The sequence below is a fragment of the Balaenoptera physalus genome (assembly GCF_965194825.1).
Source record: "Balaenoptera physalus genome assembly, chromosome: 2".
In the NCBI taxonomy this organism is placed as follows: Eukaryota; Metazoa; Chordata; class Mammalia; order Artiodactyla; family Balaenopteridae; genus Balaenoptera; species Balaenoptera physalus.
This window is the reverse complement of record NC_138883.1, coordinates 4,474,599-4,492,195: the sequence shown is the minus strand read 5'-3', so window position 1 is coordinate 4,492,195 and position 17,597 is coordinate 4,474,599. Positions and strand designations below refer to the sequence as shown.

Genomic DNA, 17,597 nt, shown 5'->3' with positions numbered 1-17,597 from the left:
CTCACCCAAGGCTAGGAATCTTAAATAGTTTGGATAGAATCAGGACTCAAACCCTGGTTCTTTTGATACCACATGTTGTGATCTCTAATCAAACACAAATTTTTCCCACACTTAGTTGACTTAAAGATCCCTAAAATGAAAATACAGGTCCTATATTTATTGAAAAAAATCCATGTACAAATGGACCCATGCAGTTCAAACCCCATGTTGTTCAAGGGTCAACTGTATACAAATAAGTAAAGAGGGTGAAGCATTGTCCAATTATGATAATATGTCATGAAGTAAGAGAATCTGTTAATATATGTTAAAAACACTTATTCAATTAAGAAGGACATGGTTTTATGTTATTTCTTTGGCTAATGGTTCTATAGAAAGCACAAGTAATAATTATTATTCCTATTCTGGCTCAGTGGCAAGTTTGATATTTTCTTGAGGGAAATATCAATAAATATTACCCCAAATTAATGAATACCTAAATTACTGATGTAATGAAAGGTGAAATACAAGGATTAATGAAGATAATATCTCAGTGTTTTTTTCATCTTCTCTGCTTTGTACTTCTTAGAGTGGGCACACCAAGCCAACTTAAACACCTTGCATGATCTTGAGCTCTAAGTGTAAGAAGTAGTCAAAGTTCTTGTCTTGTTTTTGGTGGTTTGTTTAGGATGTTAACTGTAATATTAAAAAATAGTTAAATATAATAAAAAAGGCCAACCATGGCCCCCTTATAAATACGGAACTGATATGAAACATTATATTGATGAATCAATATTTGCAACCACGTAGGTGATTAGCAAAATGTAAATTCAAGGAGGCAAATGATTCTATAGAGAGATGTTAGAGATTCTTTTTAAAAAAATTTTTATTTAATTAATTTTTTATATAGCATGTTCTTACTAGTTATCTATTTTATACATATTAGTGTATACATGTCAATCCCAATCTCCCAATTCATCCCCTCCCCCCCCCCCACACCGCGCTTTCCCTCCTTGGTGTCCATATGTTTGTAGAGATTCTTGAATGTCTTATTTTCAAGTTTTTTTTGACTCATAGATATTTATTTTACAATTGTTGCTTTATCGATAAGTTAAATCGGTAAAGAAATGTAGAAGTGAATGAAGAAAAAGTGGGCTGAGCCTGGACCAATGATGACCACTGGTAGCGTATGAGTCATGGATGGTGAATACTATGTGTCAAGACCTCTGAGGTCCATCACAATAAGAGATCTAGTCTATTTCCTCTGTTGGAAATTGCCATATTCACAGATGTTAGTAATATACAAGGATTGTGTTCTTGGTTTTTGTGTTCAAGAACTTTGATTTTATTAGTATAAACAGATAAATGAAAGAATCAGACAATAAAAACAAATAAATATGAATAAGTGAAGCACTGTAAATTATGAAAATTAATAAATCCCTAAGAGGCTGAATAGCTGACATGTGGAGAACAAAGTCAATGCAGATAAGGTCTCAATTTTTTAAAATCACCTTCTGTGCTTTGTACTTCTCAGCATGGATGCATTGGAGCTGATTTAAGGATTCATCTAAGGTCACAAGATGTCTGGTTGTCTCTGTGTTTGGCACATAGAAACAAATGTGAGTTTTTATGGGTAAACACTCTGTATTTGAAAAGTATGATATATAAACAAAGAATACCAGACATGGTCCATTGATTAATAATGCAGCATTATATTGATTAATTCCTATATGAAACTTTGAGGGTGATTAATGAAAGAGATGTATCAGTGTAGTAAACGATTCTATAGACAGAAGTAAAACTATTCAAGGCCTATGTTCTAGGTATTTTGTGCTTCATAGGTATTCATTTTATTCCTATTAGAGAATTTGTTGAATTAATTACTAAACAAAGGTAGACGACAGTGGGGGAAAAAAAAGGCCAGGCCTGGGCCAATGATGACCACTGGTGGCGTATGCATCGTGCATGATGAATATGTGTCTGGAACTCTGAGGTCCAACATAAAAAAGAAATCTAGTTTATTGCCTCTGTTGGAAATGATCCTATAGACAGATTTAGGATTTATTTTATAAAGCTCATGCTCAGGGATCTTTGTGTTTATGGATTTTGATTCTATTATAATAAATGAATCAATAAAGAATCAATGTGCAGATGTAAATGAATAAGATGAAGAGGGTGAAGCATCGTCCAATTATGAAGAAATTTAAGGCTAGAGATAATATTAATAAATATGGAAACACTAAGTCAGTTAAGAAATAAATGGTTCAAGGGTGTTTCCTCTAGCTAAGGATGTTATAGATAATATAAATAATGACCAGTATTTATTCTGGGTTAGTAGAAAGTTCAATGTGGTTTGTTTTCTTAGGAAAAAGTTATATATTACCCAATTCATATATAACATAATCACTGAAAATTAAATGTAGATACAAAGATCAGTAGAGGAAACATCTCAATCATGTTATCATCTACTCTGCTTTCTATGCTTTAGAATGGACACGCTTTAGCTGATTTAAACATATGTCTTGGTCAACAATCTCTGAATTTGCCTGTACATGGAAACCAACGGGAGTAATAGTCAGTGGTCTCATCTTACTGTGGGTAGTTTGTTTAGGGTATTCTTTGAAATATTAAAAATAATATTCACTATAAGAAAAAATACTAACCATGGTCCAGTGATTAAATTGGAAATGTATGAATCATTGTTGATTAATCTATCTTTAGAATAATGAGGGTGATTAATGAAAGAAGTGTACTCAATTAGGCAGTGGTTCTAAAGAAAATTATAAAGATACTGAAGGCTCTTGTCCTTGAGCTTTTGTGACTCAGATATTTATTTAATTACCATTAGTAAATTGATAAATTAATCAGTAAACAGAAGTAGATGGGAGTAAGAAAAAGAGTCGCAAACCTGGACCAATGATGACATCTGGTGGCGTAGGAGTCATATACGATGAATACCACGTGTCTGGAAGTCTGAGGTCCAACACAAAACAAAATCTAGTCTGTTTCCTCTCTTGCAAATCATCCCTATAAACAAGGATATTGTTCTTCTAATTTTGGATCCATGAATTTCTATGTTATTAATATAAATAGATCAATGATAGAACCAATAAACAAAGTATAACTAAATAAAAACAAGAATGAAGCCTTATCAACCATAAGTATATGTGGTGAGGCAAGAAGTATTATTAATATAAATTGAAGAAACTGATGCATATTAATAAATGGATGGACCAAGGGTGTTCGCTCTTTTTCTAAGGATCATATCATTATATTCATATTTATGCTTATATATGTGTATAAATCATGGAAAATAATAAATACCTTTGTGACTGAGTAAATGAAATGAGGAAAACAAGGACCAATTTAGAGAAAGTCTCAATTTTTTTCTATCATCTACTCTGCTCTGTACTCCTCAGAATGGATGCACGCTAGTGGATTTAAGCATCTTTCATGGTCACGTGCTCTATAGACCAATGTGAGTAATGCAGTAAGCAAATTCATGTCTTTGAGAGCTTCTTTTTTTCCTCAAATATTCACTGTATTGTTAGAAGTGTGGAATAGAATTAATATTAGTAATAATGAGTTAATCAATGAACTTATGCAGATGAGAATGAAGAAATAGAGGCCCATGTATGGACCAATGATGATGACTGATATCGTATGAGTCATGGATGATGAATACTACGTGTCTGAAACTCAGGTTCAGTCAAAAAAGAAATATAATCTGTTGCCTCTATTTGGTATCACACCATAGACAAATATTAGGAAAAGAAGAGAGCAATTTTCTTGGTTTGTGTTCATGAATTTTGATTTTACTTTAAAAGAAATAGCCCAAAGAAATAAGTATAAGTATAAATAAGTTAAGATGAAGAGGTTGAAGCATATTCACTCTTAATATATGTGGTAAGGCAATAAAAACTATTAATATTGATTGAAAATACTGAAGTTCATTAGGAAATGTAAATGGTGCAAATGTCATACTTCTTTGGCTAAGAATGATGTAGACAATGAATAACAGGCAAAGTTCTTATTCTATGGTAGTACCAGGTTTGATATTGTTCTTTTTTCTAAGAGAAAAATAAGAAATATGACCTGAACTTATTATATTCCTAAATGACTGACCAGATGAAGGTGGAATGTGTGGATCAATAATGAGTATCTCAATGTTGTTATTATCGCTCCTGCTTTGTATGCTTCAGAATGGATACACTGGAACCGATTTACGTATTTGGCCATGATCAGGACCTCCATGAATGCCCCTGTGTGTAAGAGCATGAAGACCAATGTGACCAACAGATTTCTCTCATGGTTTAGGTGGTTTGTATAGGATATTCAGTGTAATACTAAAAATTATTAAATATATTCAAAGATGGCCAAACATGGCTTAATGATTATCATGGAATTGACATGAAACTCTGTTGATTAATCGATATTTGCCACAATGAGGATGATTATTGAAATAAGTATATTCCATGAGGCAAAAGATTCTATAGGCAGAAGTTAGTATTTAAGATCTTGTCCTTGAGTTTTTTGATTCACAGATATTTATTTTATTATTATTAATGAATTAATAAAGTGACCACTAAACAAATGTAGATGAGAATAAAGAAAAAGAGTCTAAGCTTGGACCATTGATGATGACTGATGGCATATGAGTCATATACGATGAATACTGTGTGTCTGAAACTCTGAGGTACAGCAAAAGAAATCTAGTCCATTTCCTCTGTTGGAAGTGTTCCTATAGACAGATGTCAGGAATATATAGGGACCTTGTTTTATTCTTTGTGGTTCACGAGTTTTTAAAAATATTATTATAAAAATGTTACTGGCCGAATAAACAAGTATATAAGTGACTAAAGATGAAGAGGGTTAAGTACTGTTCATTACTTAAATACATAGTAAAGAGAAATAATATTAATATAAGTTAGAATGGATAATTAACGGATCAAGTGTATTATGCATTTTTGAGTAAGGATGATATAGACAGTGATAAGTAATAGTCAATTATTGATCTGAGTCTGTTGCAAGCTTGATGTTTGTTTTATTAAGGAAACAACAAATAAATATTACCATAAATTAATAAATACCTAAATGACTACGTATATGAATGGTGGAAAGTATGGATCAATGGAGAAAATATCAAACTTTTTATCACCTGCTCTGCTTGGTACTATTCAGAATTGATGCCCCAGCTGATTTCAGCTTCTGCCGTGATTAAGATTGTCCTATTGCCTCTGTATTAGAAAGAGACAAAGGTGAGTAATGGTCAAGTTTGTCATCTTAGGTTGGGTCATTTGTTTAAAGGTATTCATTGAATTATTAAAAGTATTAAACATAATAAAAAAGTCAACTATGGCCCAATGATAAATATGATATGAAACATTATGTTGAGTCATCAGTATTGTGCACCATTGAGGTTGGTTAATAAAGAGAATCAGTCCATGTGTGAAATAGTTCTATAGACAGATGTTGGGAATATTCAAGGATCCTGTTCTTGGATTTTGTGAATTATGTGTTTATTTTATTGTTATTAATAAATTAATGATTTACTTGATAAATGAATGAGGAAAAAGACAGCCAAACCTGAACCAATGAAGATAACTGGTAGTGTATGTGTTGTGGATGGTGAATAATATGTGTCTGGAACTTTGAGGTCCAACACAAAACATAATTCGTCAAATACCTGTGTTGGAAATGATCTTGTAGACAGATATTAGAAATATACAGAGATCATGTTCTTACCCTGGATTCACTGATTAAATTTATTATTGTTAATGAATGGATGAATGATATTACTATTAAAGAAGTATCAATAAATAGATAAAGGACCATTAAAGAAATAATAAATAAACAGATAAAAAGAGAGTGAAGCATTGTTCAACTGTGAGCATATGTGGTGAGGCAAGAATTACTATTAATAAAAATTGAAAATATTGATGCCTCTTTAGAAATAAATGTATCAAGAGTGTCACCTCTTTGGCTAAGGATCATATAGATTCATAATTAGAGTCAATTTTATTTTCTAGGTCAGTCTCAAATTTGAGGTGGTTCCTTTTGTTAAGAGAAAAAAATCTAAATTATGAAAAATTAATAACTACCTAAAGGACTGAACGAATATAATGTGGAAAGGAAAAATCCATTCAGACAAGGTCTCATTTTTATAAATTTATTTAATTTATTTATTTTTGGCTGCATTGGGTCTTCGTTGCTGCGCGCGGGCTTTCTCTAGTTGCGGCGAGTGGGGGCTACTCTTCGTTGTGGTGCGTGGGCTTCTCATTGCGGTGGCTTCTCTTGTTGTGGAGCATGGGCTTTAGGCGCACGGGCTTTAGTAGTTGTGGCACATGGGCTCAGTAGTTGTGGCTCGTGAGCTCTAGAGCGCAGGCTCAGTAGTTGTGGCACACGGGCTTAGTTGCTCCGTGGCATGTGGGATCTTCCCGGACTAGGGCTCGAACCCGTGTCCCCTGCATTGGCAGGAGGATTCTTAACCACTGTGCCACCAGGGAAGCCCAGTCTCATTTTTAAAACATCATCTACTCTGCTTTATATTCCTCAGAATGGACCAGTCGAGCTGATTGGAAAATTCTTTCATGGTCACGTTCTCTGGTTGTCTCCACGTCTTTGGTGTATAGAGACCAATGTGAGTAATAACGTTCATGCCTTCATTCGAAAGGTTTTTTTAAAAAGTGTACTTATTGGCCATCCGTGGCCAACGATAAATATGGGATTATTCCCAATCGTATTTATTAATCAATTTATGGTATTGTAAGAGTAATTAATGAAAGAGAGATATCAATGTGACAAATGATTCTATGGACAGATGTAAAATAGTCAAGGTTCTTATTCTTTGTTTTTATGTGAATCATAGGGTTTTTAAAATGAATATCAATGAATAAGAAATTAATTAATAGCTAATGTACAGGAGGATGAGCAAAAAGAGGCTGACATGCGGATCGATGATGACCGCTGGTGGAGTATGAGTCATGGACGATGACTACTTCATTCTGGAATCTGAGGTCCAACCCAGTAAGAAATATAGTCTGTTGCCTCTGTTTGAGATCCAATAGACTGATTTGAGGAATCTAAAGGGACTGTTTTCTTAGACTATTTTTGTGAATTTTGATTCTTTTATTATAAATGGATCAATTAAAGAATCAGTGTACAAATATAAAAAAGTGAGGATGCCGAGCATGAAGCATATGCACTCTTAAGATATGGGGTAAGGCAATAGAAACTGTTAAAATGTGTTGAGAATACTGAATACCATTACGAAAAATAAGTGGTTCGAGTGCCTTACCTCTTTGGCTCATGCTAATAGAGCCGTTCTTATTCTGAGTCCATAGCAAGTCTGATGTTATTCATTTTTTAAAGAGGAAATTTGTTAAGTATTATCCCAGATTAACATATTACTAAATGATTGACTAAATGTAAGGTGGAGTGCACAGAACAATGCAGATAATGTCTTGATCTTGTTATATCTGTTTTGCTTTGTACTTCTCAGAAAGAGGACCCTGAACTCAGGAGCTCATGGGAGCATCTCTGTGTGGGAGCATTAAGTCCAGTGTGAGTAATAATCAAAGTTCTTGTCCTGGTTTGGGTGATTTGTTCAGGGTATCCCTGTAATAATTCAAAATGTATTAAATATAAGAAAAAAGACCAACTGTGGTCCAGCGATTAAATTGGAAGTGTCTGAAACATTATGTTGATTAATCTGTTTTTACAACAATGATGATTAATGGAAAAGGTATATTCAATTAGGCAATGATTCTAAAGAAAAATGATAGGGATACTGAAGGCTCCTTTCCTTGCATTTTTGTAATTCACATATATTTACTTAATTTTTATTAGTAGACTGTTGAATTAATGTATAAACAACTGTAGAGGAGAATGAAGAAAAAGTGGCCCAACCCCAGATCAGTGATGAAGTCTGATGACCTAGGAGTCTTATACGATGAATGCCACGTGTCTGGAAGTCTGAGGTCCAACACAAAACAAAATCTAATCTGTTTCCTCTCTCGCAAATGATCCTGTGGATCGATGTTAAGAGTTTACAAGGGTACTGTTCTTGTAATTTTGGACTCATGGATTTATATATTATTAATATAAATCGATCAGTGATAGAGCCAATAAACAAAATACAAATAAATAAAAATGAGGATTTTGCTTTGTCCACCTATGAATATACGCGAGAGGCAAGAAATACTATTTAATATAAACTGAGGAAACTGATGCATGTTAAGAAATAAATGGACCAACGGTGTTACCTCTTTTCCTAAGGATCATACAGACACTGACCTTGATAAGTAATACCTAGTTTTATAGGCCTGGGTCTGTCTCAGTAGAGGATGTCAATCTTGTTTCCTATGTATATATTTCATATGTACATATATTCGGAAAAATTAATAAATACCTTTGTAAATGAAAAAGTGAAATGATGTAAACAAAGACTGATGGATCTTCTTTTGAAAGATCTAAATTTTTAATCATCCGCCTCATCTTGTACTCCCCAGAATCGACACACTCAAGCTGATTCAAGCGTTTTCTGTGGTTTCCTCTGTGTGTTAAGAGCCTAGAGATGAATGTGAGTAAAGGTTAAGTTCTTGTGTTTAAGAAGTTTTTTTTTAAGGGTATTCACTGCACTGTTAAAAGTGTGAAATATAATCCAAAACACCAGTCATAGAAAATGTCCATGAGAATGAAGAAACAGAGGCTCAGGTGTGGACCAGTGATGACCGTTGGTGGAGTATGAGCCCTGGACGATGACTACTTAGTGTCTGAAACTCTGAGGTCCAACCAGAAACGAAGTATAGTCTGTTGCCTCTGTTTGAAGTGATCTTATGGAAAGATGTTAGGATCGTTTTTCTAAGGATCAAATTATATTTATATTTATGCTTATATATGTGTATAAATTATGGAAAAGAATAAATATTTTCATGTCTGAGTAAACAAAATGAGGAAAACCAGGACCAATTCAGAGAACGTCTCAAATTTTTTTTTTTTCTGCTCTGCTCTGTACTCCTCAGAACGGACGCATGCTGGTGGGTTTAAGCATCTTGCACGATCCTGTGCTCTATAGACCAATGTGAGTAATACAGTAATTAAATTCATGTCTTTGAGAGCTTTTTTTTCTCAACTATTCACTATATTGTAAAAGTGTGAAACATAATATCAGTCACTTAATGAATTAATCAATGAACTATGCCGATGGGAATAAAGAAATAGAGGCCCATATAGGGACCAGTGATGATGACTGATATCGTATGAGTCATGGATAATGAATACTATGTGTCTGAAACTCTGAGGTCCAGTAAAAAAAGAAGTATAATTTGTCACCTCTATTTGACATGCTATTACTGACAAGTATTAGGAAAATAAAAGAACAGTTTTCTTGGTTTGTGTTTATGAGTCTTTGATTTTATTGATACTATAAAAATTAGCCCAAAGAAATAATCAATGTACAAGTGTAAATAAGTTAAGATGAAGAGGCTGAAGCATATTCACTCTTAATATATGTGGTGAGTCAATAAAAACTATTAACATTGATTGAAAATACTGAAGTTCATTAGGAAATGTAAGTGGCTCAAATGTCTGACATCTTTAGTTGAGAATGATACAGACAGTAAATAACCATCAAAGTTCTTATTCTTGGTCTGTGTCAAGCTTGATGCTGTTTTGTTTAAGAATAAATTAATAAACATGACCCCAATGTACTGTTTTCCTAAGTAAGTGACCATGTGAAAGTTGAAATGTACATGTCAGTGGAGTGTCTCTCAATCCTCTTATCATCTTCTCTGCTTTGTATTCCTCAGAATGGATGCACCTGAATTGGTTAAGCATTGACCATGACCAGGAGCTCTGCTGGTTGTCCTGTGTATAAGTACATGTGGTCCATGTAAGTAATTGTCAAATTCCTCTCTTGGTTTGGGTGTTTGTTTATTCGCTGTGATAATAAAAAATAGCATTAAATGTATTCAAAGAAGGCTAGTCATGGTCTATGGATAAATATAGAATTGACATGAGATGTTATGTTGCTTAATAGGTATTTCCCTCAATGAAGATGATTAATGAAAGAAGAATATTCAATGAGGCAAATGATTCTATAGATAGATATTAAGGATATTAAGGATCTAGTCCTTGAGTATTTGTGATTCACAGATATTTATTTTATTATTATTGATGAATTGCTCAATAAATATAGATGAGAATGAAGAAAGAGTCCAATCGTGGACCGATGATGACAGCTAGTGACGTATGAGTTGTATACGATGAGTACTTGTGTGTCTGAAACTCTGAGGTCCAGCACAAAGAAATCCAGCCCATTCCTTCTGTTTAAAGTGATTCTATAGACAGATGTCAGAATATACAAAGATATTGTTCTTGATCTTTGTGTCTGTGAATTTTACAAAATCTTATTCTAAAAGAATAAATGGCAGGATAAATAAACAAATGTGTAAGTAAAAATGAAGAGGCTGAAGTATTGTTCATCTTTAAAATGTATAATAAAGAAAATAATACTAATATAAATTGAAATCAATATTAAATGGATCAAGTGTATTACATCTTTGACTAAGGATGGTATAGACAGTGATATGTACAGTTTCTGATCTGAGTTAGTTACAAGTTTGATGCTGAATTTGTTAAGAGGAAAATAAGTAAAAATTACCATTAATCAATAAATACCTAAATGACTATGTATATGGATGGTGGAGACAATGAATCAATGGAGAGAATGTCTCCATCTTTTTATTTTCTTCTCTGCTTGGTACTATTCAGATTGGCTCCTCCAAGCTGATTAAGATTGTCATGTTGCCTCCGTGTCAGGAAAGAGACAAAGGTGAGTAACGGTCAAAGTTCTTGTCTTGGTTTGGGTTATTTGTTTAAAGGTTTCACTGTATTATTTTAAAAAATAATAAATAAAATAAAAATAAACTATGTCCAAATTTAAAAATCATATGAAATATTATGTTATTTAATCAACATTGAAATTCACTGATCAAAGAGATAAAGTCTACATGGGATATGGCTCTATATACTATGCTTGGGATACGCAAATATCTTGCTCTTGGGTTTTGGAATCATGTATTCATTATATTATTATCAGTGAATTAATTTGATTTATTTAATACTGATGCAGAAATGAATGAAGAAAAAGAGAAACATAGACCAGTGATAACAACTGGTGGCATATGAGTTATAAACAATGAATACTATGTGTCTGGAACTCCGGGGTCCAACACAAAACATAATTAGTTGAATCTCTCTTTTGGAAATGATCCAGTAGACCAGCAGTCCCCAGCATTTTTGGCACCAGGGACCGGTTTCGTGGAAGACAATTTTTCCACGGATGGCATGCTGGGAGATGGTTCACGCGGCAATGCGAGCGATGGAGAGCGATGGGGAGCGGCAGACGAAGCTTCGCTCACTCGCCCGCTGCTCACTTCCTGCTGTGCAGCCCGGTTCCTAACAGGCCTTGGACCAGTACCGGTCCGCAGTCCGGGGGTTGGAGACCCCTGCTGTAGACAGATGTCAGAAATATATAAATATTGTGTTCTTATTTTGAGTCCATAGATTTAGATTTATTATTACTAATGGATTGACGGTAGAATAAAATAGAAGTAAATAGATAAAGAAGAATGTTAAGCATTGTCCAACTATGAACATACGTGGTGAGGCAAGAAATATTACTAATAAAAATTGAAGAAGACACTGATGCCTCCTAAGAAATAAATGAATCAAGGATGTTACCTCTGTGGCTAAGAATCATGTAGGCTGATAAATAAGAGTCAGTTTTATTTACTGGATCAGTTTCAAGTTTGAGAGTTTCCTTTGTTAAGAGAAAAAAAAATCTATATCATGAAAAATATATAAATACCTAAATGAACGGTGGAAAGCAGGGATCAGTGGAAATAAGGTCTCAATTATCTTTATCATCTGCTCTGCTCTGTAAGCCTCAGAATGGACACACCTGAGCTGATTTAAGCATCTTCCATGGGTACCAGGTCTATGGTTGCACCTGTGTGTTAGGAGCATACAGACCAATGTGAGTAATAGTCAAAATTCTTGTCTTATTTTAGTGTTTTTAAAAAAAGAATATTCACTGTATCATTATGAAGTATTGATGTGAAGTATAATTGCGTAAGGCTAACTATAGCCCAGTGACAAATATGGAATTAATTATATAAATATGGGGTTGATTATATTGATTAATGCATATAGGAAAATCAGAATAATAAATGAGAGAGATATATTGATGTGAGAATTATCCTATATACAGTTTAGGGCTATCAAGGCTCTTCTTGGGTTTCTGTGAATAATAGGGTTTAAAAATTATTATTAGTGAATTAATGAATTAATCAATGGACAATGTACAAACGATTGAAGAAAAGGAGGGACAATACTGGATCGATGATGACTATTGGTGTAGTCATGTATGTCGTGTATGATGAATATGTGTCTGGAACTCTGAGGTCCGATGCAAATGGAAACTAGTCCATTGCCCTGTGTGAAGTGATCCTATAGACAGATGCCATGAATATACAAGAATCTCGTTTTTGGTTTACGTTCATGTATTCTCTATTTTTATAGTCAGATCAATGAAATAATCGATAAATACGTACATAAATAAAGATGAAGTTCATTAAGCATTGTCCAATTATGAAAATATGTAGCAAGACAAGAAATACTATTAATGTATTTTGAAAATACTTCTGTTTATTAGGAAACAAATCATACAAGGTGTTACCTCTGGCTAAAGATTTTATAGGCAGTGTGAAGTAGTTAATAGGCAATGTCCATATTCTGTGTCAGTGGCAAGATCGTTATTGTTTGTTTACTTAGGAGACATTAAGTAAACATTTTCGAAAGTTGCCAATTTCCTAAATAACTCACTAAATGAAAGGTGAAATACAAGGACCAATGTTGATTAGGTCTCAGCCTTTTAAAATCATCTGCTCTGCTCTGTACTCCTCAGAATGGACCCCCTCAAGCTGGCGTAACGATTCTTCCATGATCAAAAGTTCTATGGTTTAGAGCATGGTGACCAATGTGAGTAATAGTCAAAGTTATTGCCTCAGTTTGGGTTGTTTGTTTAAGGGTATTCATTGTATTATTTAAAAATGTGAAATATAATCAGTGAATGCCAACCATGGCCCCCAAATGCAATTAATAAGAAGCATTATGTTTATTAATCCAAATCAAAACATTGAGGTCAATTAATGGAAGAGATGGTTTGCTGAGGGAAATAATTCTACAGACAGATGTTAGGGATTAGTCCATGCTAACCTTGGACTAACAATAAGTAAAGTTAGACGTGAAAATGAAGCAATTATGATGACTAATCCGTACATTCAACACAAGGCCGATTAACAAAAGAGATCTGGACTTTTCTCTCTGTAGAAAATGATTCTACATACAGATGTTAGGGATATTAAAACTACTTGAAAAATTTATGAGTATATGTTTCTCATTATGAATTAACGATTTATCTCTAAACAAAATTATAATTGAATGAAAAAAAGAGGATGAAGTCTGAAGTAATACTGAGGACTGGTGGCATGTGAGTCAAGGAAGAGCAATGCTTACCTAGAACTCCGAACTCCAAAGCAAAAAGAAATCTAGTCCATTCTTCTGATATAAATGAGCCTATAAAGACTTGTTAAGGATATCCAAGGATCTTATTTTTGGGCTTTTGAGTTTCATAGATATTGATTGCTTATTAAAAGTTAATCAATACCATAATAACTAAACAAATGTATGAACTAATGAAGGAAAAATAGGGCCAAATCTGGAATAACTATAGAGTATGTGATAAACATTATTACCAATCTATTTCTAAGGTACCGAAGTCTATTAAAAATATGTAGAGGCTTTTATATCATGAGACCCAGAGAGAGATGTTTGTAATTGTTGATGTTTATGTTCTGGGTTATCTTTGGGATGCAGGCATTTTTTGTTTTTAATTAAGAAATGGGAAAAAATAGTTTATATAATTGAACCCCCTTACTACATTAAAGAGGGCTTAACGTGAACCAGTGACAAAAATGTGTCATATGACAAGTTATGATCAAGCCCTTGGCTTCAATGTTCTATTGGTAATACTCCACAGTGTATATATAAATCAAATCTTCATGTTGTACATTTTAAATATATGCAAACTATGTTTATCAATTACTCCTCAATAAAGTTGGGAATAAAAAGTATATAGTCCCGTGACACTTAATGATAGTGAGGGGCTGGATGCAGTTACTATTAATGAGTGTTATTGAACTGAGTTTGTATACAAGGATACTGATCTTAGTATTATAAATTAATAAATAAGTTAATACCTTAATAAGATCAAAGGGGACAAAGCACCTGGCCAGTGATGAATATGTTCATGAATATGTTCATATGGTGAAACGTGATTCATCAGTTTTACTCCTGTTGTGTCCCTCTTGAGAAAAAAGAATCTTAGCTCTGGCCAGTTTGAATAAGGGGGATTAGACAGATATACACAATAGGCATTTGTCTCTTGGTTTCTGGGAAGTTAAACATTTTGCATTTTGTTTACGACACGAATAGTTTGTCAGATTCTTTCACGCATTAAAGAATGGATGAATGAAAATTAGAGCTATTAATAAGTAGCTACCGACAAATAAATTCAAAGAAGACCAAATATGGATATATGCTGAAGATATGCAATGTGGCAAGTTTTATGAAGTCATCGAATTCAGTACAATTTTTTAAAAGTTTGAGGGTTTTACATTCACTTTCACAGCTACTTATTATTCCATATTAGGTTTGCACCACAGTTTATAAACATTCCTCTGTGGAAAAGATCTAAGCTGTGAATTGAGTGAAGCAACCCACAGGAAAATGTAAGATATTTACGGTGTTTGGATGTGGAGTGGTTGGTGGGCCCATGGTGGTTCTTTCTTACATCTTTAAAGAATGCAGAAGTTAAATGAAAACGAGTCAAGCACGGATCCATGATGTGAATGGAATTCAGTCTGAATGTGTCTTGTGATTAATTCGTTTCTGCATCACTGAAGTTCATTTCAAAAGGAGATTTGATATATCTGTGGGAATAAGTGTATAGCTAGATTTCAGTAATTTTCAAGCATCTAATTCTGGGGTTTAAATGGATCATGGGGACTTCTTACATTATTCTAAGGGAATAAATTAAAGAATCAATAGACGGATAGATAGATAGATAGATAAAGAGAGTAAAGCTGGGTTAATTAAGAAAAAATGTTATGAGACAGAAATTTTTGTTCATATAATTCTGAAGCATGGCAGTGCATTAAGAAACCAGTAGATCAAGGGTTTTACCTCTTTGGGATAGGTTAATAATAGAGCAGTGTTCTTGAGTGAGAATCAGAATCACCCGGAGGGCTTGTTAAACTACGGATTGCTGGTCCCACTCTCAGCATTTCTGATTCAGTAAAATTAGTGTAGGGTCCGCTAATCTGCATTTTTAACACATTCCCAAGTTCTGCTAATGCTGCCTATCAGGAAACAACGTTTCGAGAATCACCGATAAAGTCAAATATATGTCATAATAGTTAGTGCTGTTGCTGTGTGTCAGTGCTAAGTTCCAGGTTGCTTATTTTTAAAGAAATAACAAATACATTAATTAATAAATATCTAAAAGTCTAAGTAAACGAAAGGGGAAAAGCATGGTCCAATGGAGAAAATGTCTCATTCTTTTAACATCATCTTTGTACTCTACAAAATGGGTGCACCTGAACTGATTTAAGCATTCTGAAAAGACCAAGATCTGTAGGCTGCCAGTATGTTTAGGAATGTGTATTTAAAATGAGTACGTGGCTACATACATGAACAAAATCAAACAAGGATAGGCCTGTACTAAGGATGAGGAACCAAAGTATATGAGTAATTTGATTATGATTAATTTGATCACTTGGGATGATTTTAAAAACAGGTTGAGTCCATGTCATTCATTTTATAGCTCTTTAAATTTGTTTTAGGTTTTCCCTACACATTCCTTAATTGATAACGATGTAAGCTATTTTCATTATGAGGACGGAGCACATAGGAGACGTAAGTACTAGTCAGTATTGTAGTGCTGATGGTGGGTTCATGCTATATATAGAAACAATATACAAATTATATGAAGAAAAGGCCAACCATGGACCGATTCTGGACTATATTTTATGATCAAAACATCTACGAACTACTGAGGTCCATTACAAAAAAATATTAAATGTTTACATTTGTGGGAATGAGCCCATGGATAGATTTCAGTAATATTCAAGGATCGTATTCTCAGTTTTCGGTGCTTCATGGATTTTGATTTTATTAAGTGAATAAATGAAAGAATAAACAGATATGTCAGTGTATAAAGATGAAAAAGGTGAAGCATATCAAACTATGAAAATATGTGGTGAGGTATGAATTACTATTAATATAACTTAGAACCATGAGAGTTCATTAAGTGATAAATGGATCAAGCAGGTTACACTTTGGGGTAAGGATGATATAGATAGTTATATGTATTAGGCTGTCTTCTTGCTTTGAGTCAGTCATGTGTTTGAGTAGTTTGTTTACTTTAGAGAAAAAGAAGTATATCACACTATAAAATAATAAGTACTTAAATATTAAGAAAATGAAATGAGAAAACCATGTATTAATGGGAAGAATGTCACAATATTTTATTATCTGCATTGCTTGTACTCAGAATGGATGAACTGAACTGATGTAAGCCTTTTGCCATGGCTGTGAATTCTGTATTAGGAGCAAAGAGACCAATGTGAGTAATAGTCAAAGCTCTTATCTTGGTGTGGGTGGCTTGTTTAAGAATATTCATTGTTTTGTTAAAAACATGTATTAAGTATAATCTAAGAAGTTAGCCATGGCCCACTATGGGTTTCATATGTCACATACGTCCCTTAATGAATAGGTGCAAACTAAGATTGATTAATGAAAGATATAGTTGCTGAGGGAAATTATTCTATGTACAGATGTTAGGGATACTTGAAACTCTTGCTCTTGAGTTTTTGTGCTTCATGTAAATTTATTTTATTATTATTAGGCAATTAAAAATTAAAAATCAACGAATGTGCAAATGAATGAGGAGAAAGAGGGCAAATCCTGGACCGATAAGGGACCGCTGGTGGGGTATGAATCACGGGTGATGGATGATATGTATCTGGCTCTGAGGTACTGTACAGAAAGAGATCTAGTCTATGGTCTCTGTTGGAAGTGATCCTCAAGACAGACTAGGAATGCACTAAAGTCTGTTCTTGGACTCTTGTGGTTCATGAATTTTGATGGTATTATTGCGACAAAAAATCAATAACAAAATCTATACAGTTACGTAAATAAAGATGAAAGGGTGAAGTATTGTCCAGTTATATGAGACAAGAAATAATATTAATTTAATTTGGAAATATGAGTATCCATTAAGATATAATTGGATCAACACTATATAAAAGTTAGTTATTAAATTCTGGAAAGTATTTAATTTTATTTATTTATTTATTTACATCTTTATTGGAGGATAATTGCTTTACAATGGTGTGTTAGTTTCTGCTTTATAACAAAGTGAATCAGCTATACATATACATATATCCCCATATCTCTTCCCTCTTGCATCTCCCTCCCTCCCACCCTCCCTGTCC

General features: G+C 33.6%; 1 long non-coding RNA gene across 5 annotated transcripts in view; it reads left to right on the top strand.

Annotated features, from left to right (window-relative positions):
• LOC309654395 overlaps nucleotides 1-17,597 on the top strand; it is a 44,202-nt gene that overhangs the window by 14,176 nt on the left and 12,429 nt on the right. For all 5 annotated transcript variants that reach the window (XR_014260212.1, XR_014260213.1, XR_014260214.1 and 2 more), the window contains exon 2: nucleotides 1,511-16,726. This is a non-coding gene — a long non-coding RNA (uncharacterized lncRNA). The remainder of the gene's footprint in view (nucleotides 1-1,510; nucleotides 16,727-17,597) is intronic.